The following is a 12,520-nucleotide window of genomic DNA, read 5'->3' as shown; positions in this document are numbered from 1 at the left end:
ATCCATCCTATCAAATTGTCCGGATGAAGGCAACCCGAAATGGACCATGCTGCTCTCGGGTCAAGTACATACCAATTATAGTTATGGGCTTAGAAACTTAATCCAACAGATGGGGGTACACCTGAAATTTTCAAGGATTGGAGGTTAATGAGGAATTTATGGAATTCTTATCTTTTATCATAGGAACAGTGGTTGGAATGACGTGCCAGGGAGTCACGGGTTAATTAAAGGCTTTTGGTGCATCTTATGGATTTGGGATTAGTGGAAAATTCTCAATTATGTGTTTGGGGTTCTTTTCAGATAAGGCATTTGATTCCTTGTTTTGAGCTGAGTAGTGATGGTTGTCCTTAATCGGCTAGCATCAGCATGAGCAAGGATTTGTCTGTCATCAGTAGAAAGGTCATGTTTTGAATGGGTTCGATTATTGGAAGTCCATCATATGGTAGGGTTGAATTATATTGGGGATCTGGTTGGTGGTCGAAGGCATATGTTTTCGGTTATCTGTAAAATTTGTTCAGGCCGAAGAGGTTGTTCAGTTTGGTTGTGAAGTTGAGTCTGCGTGGGAGCAGTTTTGATTGGTTCTGTTTTTCTCGGAGCCCGACATTGTTCAAGATTTTCAATTTCATGTATATCGGTTGGATACTCGTTGGCATAAGGAAAATTCGAGGTTCATTCTTCGGTAGGGATGGTGATATCTTCTATTTTGGGTTCGACATCAGTAAGGGTGTGTGGTCATCAGAGTGAGGTGACTTCCCCCATCATTTTGGGATCCAGTGTGTTCAGTTAGGATCGTTTAAGCCGATAAAGGAGATAGTGAGGAATGATTTCGAGGACGGAATCTAATTTAAGTGGGGGAGAGTTGTAACACCTGGAATTTGAGGAGCAACATTGGGTATAAATCAGCTTTTGGGTATTGGACACAACGTGGTTGAGGAACCAACACAGCGTGTCGAGATAAGAAAAGGCGCAGGCCTCATTAACAGCAACATTACGTGTTGTCTCCTGGAACACGGCGTGTTGGTCGCTGGAAATGAAACCCAAATCTTCCGGGTTTTTCTCCTTATTTAAAGGAATGAGATGCCTAGGGTTTATTCACACTCAACCCCTATCATCCCTTGGGCTCAGAAGGAAACCCTAATCATTTTTCCCTCTCATTTATGATCTAGTGTGGTGTTCTTGGAGCCAAAGAAGGAAGCAAGATCCAGCAAGCAAGTCCCTCATCTTTTAGCTTGGTATTCTTTTGGACCTTTATAAGTGTCCAAGATCCGATTTTTATCATTCCAAGTACACATGGTGTACTCCAAATGCAATAATTACAATAATGACATTAGGGCTCCTTATGCGCAGTTTCTTGAACTTAGGGACCAAAATGCAACATAATAAAATTATAGGGTTCAAATTTGAAGTACCTTATCATCTGGATGTTACGAAAACCGTAGTGACAAATGTCTTTTCACTTTTAGCAAGTTCTTGTGCTCGACGAGCATAATAGGTAGAGTCTTTTACCTTTGGTTTATAAGGAACATCAGCTGAATAGTCATTTGCATACTGGTTTGCGAGACCACATTTTTGACAAACAATCTTGGGTTTGGCTGAGTTCGAAACTACCTGAGGTTCCGAGGAGTGATTTGGAATTTTGGGTTGATAAGTTGGTGGATTTTCAGTTGGTTTAATATAAGGTTGAGGATTACTTTGGTGTAGAGCTTGAAAGCGGTTTTGAGATATTTTTTTATTGGAATTCCATGGTTGTCTATACTTCATAGACAGAATTTATACTCTTGCTGGAAATGATGTTCTGAATCTTCTACTTCTGAATCATAATTTTCTTCATATGGATAGTTCAGAATTGGTGGAACAGGGGCAACAGGTAGAACGGGTTCAGTAGGTTGAACATGTAGAACATGTGGGATAGGTGGAACATATCCAAAAGGGTCTGAGACAACTAGGTTCGAAAGTAGTGGATTAACCGAACTGACTAGAGCGAGAGGATCTCCAGAGAGTTCTCTCAACGTTTGAGAAATGTTTTATTCATGACCTTGCAGTTCGTCAAACAATTGGTAAATATTTACTTTATTCAGAGATCCATTACTCTAAAGACAAGACTTAACATTTGCCCATCCTTTTCCAAGACTGTTTATAAACTTGTGGTTGTACCCGAGAGGAGTTTGGAAAACTCCATGCACCGTCATGGTGTTCACCACGATCCTATATCGATTTGATGTAGAGGCTGTTGGATAAGGTGTCTAAGTCCATAACTATATTTGAGATGTACTTGACCCGACCCGGCGTGGTCCATTTGGGTTGCACGTCACCCGAACAATTTATATGGATAATCTTTTGATAATAGTATAAGTTATGATTTATTAATATAGTATAAGTTCTAATATATTAATATGAAATCCTATTATTTAATTAGTATTGATCTAGAATTAATTTAGAATTAATTTGGTGATCAAAAAGGTGACTAATTAAATATGGACTCTTGTATTTATATAGTGTGGGTTATTGCTTATTTACAATGGGCTAGGCTTGCATGGAAAGTCCATGGATAGTCCATGGAGCTTTAACCCATGGATCTCATGGAAATGAAAGGTCATGGGTATTAGGGTTTACATGGATGTAACCCTAATCCACCACACTTTATAAAGGAGTCCTTGGCACTTGAAATGGCACTAGTGTGTGTGTGAGCAAAGGTGGCCGATTTCTAAAAGTGTTCATACTCTCTCTAAAGGTTTCCAAAGTTTGTGGTGATTTGTGACTTCCATTTGAGGCATCCACATTATTGGTGCTAGGCGCTCAAACTCCAAGCAATCAACCACTACTAAAAGGTATGTAATTCTATGAGTGTTCTATGATTCAAATACCCCACAACATGCTAGTTAGAATGTAAACCTTGGAATGTTATTATTTGCATGTATCTTAGAGAAAACATAGATCCAAGGTTTCTAGGGTTGCATGTACACCATAGGAGTGTTACAATGCTCAAAACCTTCAGTGGTATCAGAGCCTAGGCTTGTTTTATTGATACTTGATGCAAACTTGTTTTTCAAAACCAAAATCTGCCCAGACTGGAAAACTCGATGAATTCTGGTCAAAAACTCGCCGACTTCATGAGTTAATACATGAACTCGACGAGTTCCTTATAGAACTCGACGAGTTTGTCTTCCAGTTTGCAGTTTTTCGAGTTTGGCTGCTGGAAATGGACTAGAAATATTACCCTAAACTGTTTTGGTCTTATAAAACTTGTTTTAGATGGTGTAATGTTTATGCTAATCGATTTTCAATGGCTATTATCCAAATTTTAAGCTTTGTATGGTTTATTTATGATTCTTGAAATTGTTGATATGGATATTCATACACTTATGAGTTTAGAAGATCATAGGAATTATTTTCAAATATTTTGTTAGTTTAATTCTTGATGTTGATGTGTTTAATGGAACCCATAATTTTTCCTCAAGTTATGGATTACTAAAAGTCACTCTTTTAAAGTCCATTAAAGAAACACATAAGTTACATGAAAATGAAGAGTCTTCATTTTAATAAATCATTAACTCATAAGTTATGAAAGATGAAAAGTTTTGGAAGTTACAAAACTTTCCCTCAAGTTTTGGAACATGTAAACTCACTTTAAAAACTTTAGTTCCAACCCCTAGAGTTTTAAAAGTTAAAATTCAACCCTTATACTTTATAATATTATATGTGACAACCCGAAATTTCTTTTCTGTACAACCATTCAATTCAATAGAAGTCAGAACTGTTTCTGCTAACTTTCAAGTTTTTTGGAATAAGTTTGAGTGTTTTAAGATTAGTACTTCAGGAGATAACAGGAGAGAGGATGCCCTAGGGTTATTGTGCAACAATAATGTCCCAAAACTCCAAGAGTTTGGAGTTTACGGCCTAAACAAAGGTGTTTACGGCCGTAAACCCTAAAATGGGATATAAATATGACACTTAGTCATTTTTTACCACTTTTCACATTTTCAAGATCCAAAACCCAATTCTCTCTCAAGTATCATCCGACTTTTCTTCAAGATCTTCAACTTTGTAAGTGTTTCTATCCCTAAAAATTTGATATGTTACTTAATCTAGTGATCTTACATGATTCCATCCGTGAAATCATTCCAAAAGTGTAGATCTTCAAGTTTCACCAAGAACACACACTAGTGTTCTTGGAGTTTTAGCACCTTTCAAGCTTCTCTATTGTAAGTACTCTTACCCTAGTGTGTTATAAGGCTAGTTACACTTCTTAATCACCTAGAAAACACAAGGAATCAAAGGATCAAAGGTGTTTACGGTCCAAGAACACCTTGGACCGTAAACACTAACAAAGGGGCCAAACTGGCCCTAGTCCCTTACCAAGCCTTGGAAACTAGCCTAGACCCCTTCCTTGATGTGTTTAGTACTTGAAAACATCAAAAGACCATAAACCATTTGGGTTTACGGCCGTAAACCCAAGGAGTAGTGGTCCAAGGACTGTAAACTCCTTAAAAGAGTGAAATGGTGCCCTAATCTCTTCCTAAGGCTTAAACATGAAGTAGGAATGCTTCTTATGATCTTAATGACTTCAAAACACCAAATGGTCAAGTACCATGAGTTTACGGCCGTAAACTCATGGGTTTACGACTGTAAACTCAATGACTTATGGTCACCAAACGGTAAACTCCAAGGGAGTTTACCCCTGAACCCTAAACTCAATTACAAGGTCCTACCACCCTTAGATGCAATGCTTAGGACTTATAGCACTTAAATCAAGTGTTTTACATGTCTTAGGATGTCTTAAATTTGGTTAATTAGTTTTTTTCTGACTAATTGGATACATATATGTGTTATTATATGTTAACTAGGATCATTGTGTGTGTACAAGTCTTCACTTGACACTTAGCATCCTACATCATCCGTTCATCCAAACCACTCACTACTGGTGAGTTCATACCCCCTTAATTAACCTTTTAAATGTTTTCCAATGTTTTTAAATGCTTTTATGGGGGGGATACAAGTTGATCAATTATAGTTATTATATAAATCACATGTGATTAGTAACTACCAATCTAGTGGATTTATTACTTTTCAAACTGTGTTTTCAACAAACTACTTTTCAAACGGTTTTACAAGCTCTTTTACATATCAAATGGTTTTATCAAACTCTTTTACATGTCAAATACTTTTACTTCAAATCTTTTACACTTATATTCTGTTAAATGTATATCTTTATAGATATAGTTATATAAGTAGGATTGAAAGGATTTAGAACTGATAACTCACCCTACCTCCTGTTCCTCGTTGGGTTGTGGACTTAGGGTATCGGTTATTTATCCGAAGGTCGTTTGAATCCCAATTATATATCATGTATATGTATATAGATATAAAGGTTCATTCATTCTATATTCAGTTCCAACACTCTTGAGTAGCAAGGGTGTATAAACCTACTTGGACATTCAATTTACATTCCAGTAAACTATTATAGGTATAGTTTAGGGGATACAAATTTCTATTCCTATTACAAGGAATTACACAAGAGTCAGTTCATTCATGAGTCTATACTACTATATGAAGAGATACTATTACTTGTTATACAAAGAGAAATACTATATACTATATAGAGAGAGATACTATATATATACTATACGGGACTGACCATCCTACACCTGGCTGCTAGCTACAGCGGGACCTGTTCATCGACGGATGTTCTCGGTTGTACTCTTCGGCGAGTTTCCACGCCGTGATTATCCTAAGGCAAACGGATACGATTTCAATGATTATATAATTTTCCCTATTACTTTTATTTTGTGACACATTCACATAAACGATGAGGTAGACTATATTTTTATAATAATAGTTGTTCAGGGAAAAATCTTCATTGATACAGAAATGCAAACCTTCAAAGCATTCGGGTCTTGGTAGAAGACTACTTTTTATACTAGTAGGAAATATGGGATTTTCTAGGGTTTTCACACTTATACTAAATATTTCATTAAACATTTACATGTCTTTCATAACAGCTTTTCGAATCAATGACACCATAATACTTATGAATTCACCAGCATTATGCTGATCTACGCTTTCAAAATAACTTGTATTCTCAGGTCACCAGTAGACAGGTACGATGACCAGGTTTTGAGAAGACGGAGCACAGACAAGACTCGTCTTTTATTTTGATTACATATTTTGGTGTCTTATTACAATGAAAGAACACTCATGACACCATAATACTTATGAATTCACCAGCTTTATGCTGATCTACGCTTTCAAAATAACTTGTATTCTCAGGTCACCAGTAGACAGGTACGATGACCAGGTTTTGAGAAGACGGAGCACAGACAAGACTCGTCTTTTATTTTGATTACATATTTTGGTGTCTTATTACAATGAAAGAACACTCATGTATTAAAACTTTACTTTTAATGCAATGGATGATGTTGTTGCTTCTTTACTACTTTGCACTGTTATGATACTTTACATGACGTCCTCCACCCCTGAACATTTCCGCCGTTCTTGGTTTTGGGGTGTGACAGATTGGTATCAGAGCATTGTTTATAGTGAATTGAGTATATCAACCCATAAAAGATATACAGACTATAAATACAATGGGATTAAAATACTCTGACCAAGAGTTTATACTTTTAAATAATAAAATATTTAATTAAGTATACGTGCCTGCATTCATACTAAAATCAATGTCACTAGGACAGAACAAAAGTATTACGATTGTTGGGCAGCACAAGTAGACTTAGAGACATATAGTCAAAACTGGGAAGATATAGCCTGATCAACTATATTATCCGAGGGTTGACTAGCATGTGCCTAAGTGTGGTTGCGAGGTTGCAACAAGTCTAAAAACTTACCCACAATACCACAATGAGAACAATAGAACATAAACCTAAAATACTATAGGGGTATTTTGTGCTACTATAAACTACTTATGTGCTAGATTCTTACATCCCTTTTCTCGGGTAGATAATGGCTGGATTCCATCCCTACGGCAACTTATACTTCCCTAACCAAGGTAATGGAGGAGGGTTTGAAGTTGATCCAGAAAATGACCACCCAATCCCCGTGGATGGTCACCAAGCCGAAGGCTTCGCAGATGGTTCTGACATCGAGCTCTTGTGACAACCGTCAAAATTCGAGTCGGTTCTAGATTTGAATAAACTTAGTTGCACATATACGCACGACACATACTGGACTTAGTGACTAAAAGCTCAGTTATAACCTACTAGAAACTTGGAAGCAACTTGAAACAATGCATAATGTACTTAGATTTCACATTGATATGTGAATTCTACAACTACTTAGCTGTAGAGGCTATCCATATTCGGGTCACTCTTTGACTCGAACACCTTTTCATGAATCATATACACACATCATGCACTTGACCTAGAAGTAGAAATTAGGTCAAAGTCTCATAGAAACTTAAGTCAAAGTTGAAGACTAGGACTAGTATACTTGATTCCTCAATTTCGCTTGAATCTCGGAATCACTACATAGAATGCCAATAAACTGATAAAAATAAATTACAAACATTATTTATAACTATAAAAGAGTTATAATACCATAAGATAATTTAAAGTCTCAAATATTCTATTTATTTTGATATCCAAATTTTTACAAACTCTCAAAAACCCTAAAAACCCTAAAACTTAAATTTTATAAAGTTTAACATCAAGAATTCTATAAAAATAGTTATGAAACTTATAATATTATCTTAAAACAATTAAATTCAGGGAAATATAATCAAGGAAAATAAAAATTTAAGTCATTAACATTCATCCTTAATTTATAAGTCAAAAATCAAGGTTTCATGAATAAAAACTTGATTTTAGTGCACATTTTATATAAAATTTAGATATTTTATAAAATAACTTAAATTTTATAAAACAAAATGAATGAGAAAGGGTTATTATACTCAAAATTTCGGACCCCTCTCTTCCCATATCTCTCTCTCACACTCTCATTCTCCAACACATACATATCTCTCTTCTTTCTCTCTCTAGAAAACTCTCTCTACATTCTCTCTAATTTTTTTTTCTCCAAACACCACAATCACAGCGTATTAACCACGAAATTATGGAGATTCATAAGGGTTTTTCAAGCCATAAATAAATTTAAGGTAAAGAACATACATCTCTTGAAGATCCACAACAATGATTTAAGCCATGCATGTGCATTTTACTTCAAAAATCGACTTCTACTTCTTCATCTTCTTCAAACTTGTTTTCTTTTTGTTAAAATGGTTTTTAGAACATCATGGATGTGTTTTAACACCATGCATGTATGATAAACAAGGTTGCATGTTCATGATCTTAGTGCAAAAATCGATTTTAAGGATTAAAACATCAAACTCAAGTTAAGAGTTTTTGAGAAACAAAATTTTGTTCATAAATGAATGTATACATTTTGATTAGTTTTAATCTTTTGATCTCTGGAAACATGACTAGAATATAAGTTTATCATGATATCTTTTCAAATATTTCAAAAGATTTACTCAAAGAAATGATGAAAACTCATTTTTCTAACCAATCACCATGCATGCAATCTGCCAGATTTCTTTACCTGACTTTAAACTGTCAAACCCATCTGACCTCACTGGAAAATTCAAATATTTCGATTTTTAGAAATTTTTACAAAATTGTTGCTCAATCAGCACCTTTTTGTGAATACTAGTTTTGTATTGCATGTTCAAAGATCTTATTCATCACTAAAAATCAAGGAAAATTAACTTGAGCACTTAACATCATGTATTAAGAGGTATAAAAATATCTTGATTCAAAAGCCTTTGGAACATGTTGCAAAAATTCTCAAAGTAACATCAATAATTTTTACCAAAATCACAAGAATCAAGTTTTCTCTATAATTGTTTGAGCCTTTAGGCATGTTTTTCGACATCAAAAATAAGAAAACAATTTTTCATTGTTATTAAATTGTTTGAAGTTGCATTCTGGAAATTTTCAGCTCAATATATATTTTCTTTATTTTTACATGAAAATAATAATAAAATAGACTGTTAAAGCATATAAAATACTTAAACTTGTAAATAAATTCTGGAAATATTTGTGGATGACCCTTTAAGTTAACAAACATCTCTCATGAAGTTTCATCGATTTTTGTTACTGTTTAGTATCGTTTTTAATTTTCTTTTTATTTAGATTTAATAAATCATAAAACCACTTTAGGGAATGTGAAAATATTATTTCTTATTTTTAGCAGCTTGTACCTTATATTTAAGACTCCGAAAAATATTTTGGGAATTTTTGAAAATGTATATCTATTTTTCTTGAATTTTTGTGTTTATAATGGACTAAAAACAGGAAAAATAGTTATACTCATCCAAAATTCATGAAAATTTACCAGAAACTCTGATAATATGTTAGGATGATACATAAAAATTTTGATGATTTTTATCTTTTGTATGCTATTTTTCTTCTATTTTCCCAATATTTAATACACTTAAATGTACAAAAATCAGAAAAATTGTGTTAAACTTTTTGAAAACACATATTAATATTTTTCCTAGATTATGTACACCGTAAAATAGTTACACAAAAATTACAAGAATTGTTCATGATAATTTACTATTTTTCCATGATTTTATGATTATTCATGGAATTAAATGGTGAAAAATAGTTAGACAAATAAAAAATTCAAGAAAATTTATCTTAAGGTGTTTGACTTCAATTAAAAATGAAATACAAAGTTTGGGAAAGTTTAGAACTAAATTGATTTCGTTTTGAATATTTAATCATTGAAACACCTCTAAAATGTTAAATATTAACATTTCAATAATGGAAATTTTCCACTTAAATTGTTATATAACAATTGATTCTTTGAAACTTAATTTCCACAGAAAAATGTTTGTAACTTATCAATATTAAATTTTGACACATTATTGGCATAATTCTATTGTAGTAGTAAGTATACTAGTATTAGATTTCAATTAGAGACTCATTAGTGTCTACCATCGTTGTAGGAAAACGATAGTGGTACGAGTGGAGCGTAGATCAAGGCATCATTTGCATCATCTCAATGCATTGTGAGTATTCACCACTCCCCTATTTTCGGTTTTTAAATGTTTTGGGGTGGAAAAGCATGTCCTAAACTATTTATATTCGTTGTATTTATTTGACTCGTATAAACTTGGTTACTATATTTTATATATAGTGAGTATTCACGCACTCCCCTATTTTCAGTTTTTTTATGTTTTGGGGTGGAAAAGCATGTCCCGAAAAACTATTATTTGAATGTTGTATTTAAATTGATTTGTATCAAACATGATTGCTATTTTATTGCTATATCTCTCTATGTATGTCTATGCAACACGGAACATGAGAACTTATCGTATTAAGGCCCTTCCCTTATCTCTAACCATTAACTCTTTGAGCCAATGGTCATTATGGATAGCGCTATTAGGAATTGACAACTCCTCACTCGCCCTATTGCTGGAGTGCATGATACCATATTCATCTATGGAACGATAAGCATAGATCTTGATAGGGCTTCAGTCATAGGTTTGGTTGAGACTCATTGTTTGCTCATACACATACAAACTCGTTACTTATTATAGCAATAAACTTGTTTATTAATTATAGAAATGAACTTTGTTTCTCATTACAACAACGAACTTTTATTACTAAAAACTTATATACATGTTTTAGCAATGAAATTGTTTGCTCCTTGTAGCAACGAAATTGATTGCTCATTTTAGCAATGAAACTTGTTTACTCGTTTGAGTAACGAACTTTATCTTCCATAAGAATATGAACGTTGCATCTCATTTGGGCAACGTAACTTTATTTCTCACGATGGCAACAAACTTTGTTTATACAAACTTATTTACTTATTTTAACAATATACTTTTATTATTGGAAACTTTTATCAAAACTTTGATTTCAATTCATGGAACCAATATTATTTTGTTTATCAGTGGGTACTCACCAACTATTTTTATAGTTGACGCTCGTTTTACATGCTTTTTCAGGAATCATCGAGTAAGTGGCACTTAGGGACACTTCACTTTTAGGAGCATTTGCATGTGTTGTATTTCAATTTACATTGTAATTTCTTTTAAAAGTTGTTCAAACCCATTGTGAATTTGTAATGATTTTTAATACTATGGTTGGTGTTGTCTTTTAACTTTTGCGATGAAACCCTTTGTACTGCCACGCCCTGTGTTTCCGCTTTAGCGGGGTGTGACAGGAAATGGTATCAGAGCCGAAGGTTATAGAGAATACCAGTTTTCCTTTGGAGAACCACAACTATAGCCAAAAATTTTCAAAATGTTTTTAAAATACCGAACATACTACTAGTATAACTAATTCGAGTACGCATTATTGGACTTTAAGTAAGTATAGCCTGGCCAACTGTGCTTAATTAAGGAAACTTAATGCGAGGCTTGAAACGGTTATAGTAGAATTATGTTCAAAACAATTTTCAACTTAAAATTTTGAAAAACAAAATTTTTGGTGTGCGTACGGGCATTGCATATTATAGGCATTCATCTAGATACACTTAGAAACTAAGTTCACTGTTATATCAATGCCCTTATTTAGAAATATTCTTATCCCTTATCAAGTGCTAGGTTAACCACTTAGGTTATATCACTAGCCACTCTAAGAGCAATGCACATAGTACTGATAATGGGTATTCCTCGATAGCTATTGACTTTAGATATAAGGTTAGTAGTTAGATATACACTAGTAATAATCTTAAGTCGAAACCAATACCAATTATCCCTCAATACCTCTTCATCGTCTTCGTACTAGAGTTACAACTAGGAAAAAGCGTTTCGATACCGACACGAATGATAATTGGAGCATCGCGTAAGGATGTAGATGAGTCACCACTAAGTAATCACTTGGATACCATTGGCGGGCATTCCGGATTTGACTCACAAGGAGACACAAAGGTTTAACCTATTGCTACTAATACGTGAGACCTTATTACTACGCTACGATTTAGCTTAAGGTTGTTTCCACCTTCAGGTTAAAACTTAACATAGGATATCCCTTTGACCTCTATAAAAGGCCACGAAACTGCATTGACACCATAAAACGTTTTTCAAACAATTTTTCTTGCCCTTTATCTTAGGGAAAAAGACATCGGTACTCGTCTTATACTCGCCTTAGTATTTAGGTACGATCAGCTACACTAATATACTTATTCCTTACTTCTTAATCTTCCATCGAAAAATTATTTCGTTTCATCGGTTTTATTTATCATCGATAAAATACTTTATAACCACTTCATACAACTTACTAGACATTTCCTAACAATGTAAGCCATATTCTCGCTAAAAATCTTTTGACAACTTGCTTTAACTTAACACTTTTCTTCAAAACTCAATTTAACCAATATTGGTTTTAACCTTGCTATTTCAATTTCATTTCAATGGATTGATGTGCTTTTAAGGACATATAAACCATTTTAAACATTGCTTACCATTTTGACACGTCTTCGAAAAACTAGAAACATTTTCTTTTATAATCGTGTTTAAACTCTTTACTATAAAACTTAAACATATGACGTT

This window comes from Lactuca virosa, chromosome 2, assembly GCF_052849685.1.
Source record: "Lactuca virosa cultivar CGN04683 chromosome 2, Lactuca_virosa_CGN04683_v6, whole genome shotgun sequence".
Classification (NCBI taxonomy): Eukaryota; Viridiplantae; Streptophyta; class Magnoliopsida; order Asterales; family Asteraceae; genus Lactuca; species Lactuca virosa.
Note: the sequence above shows the minus strand (reverse complement) of the source record.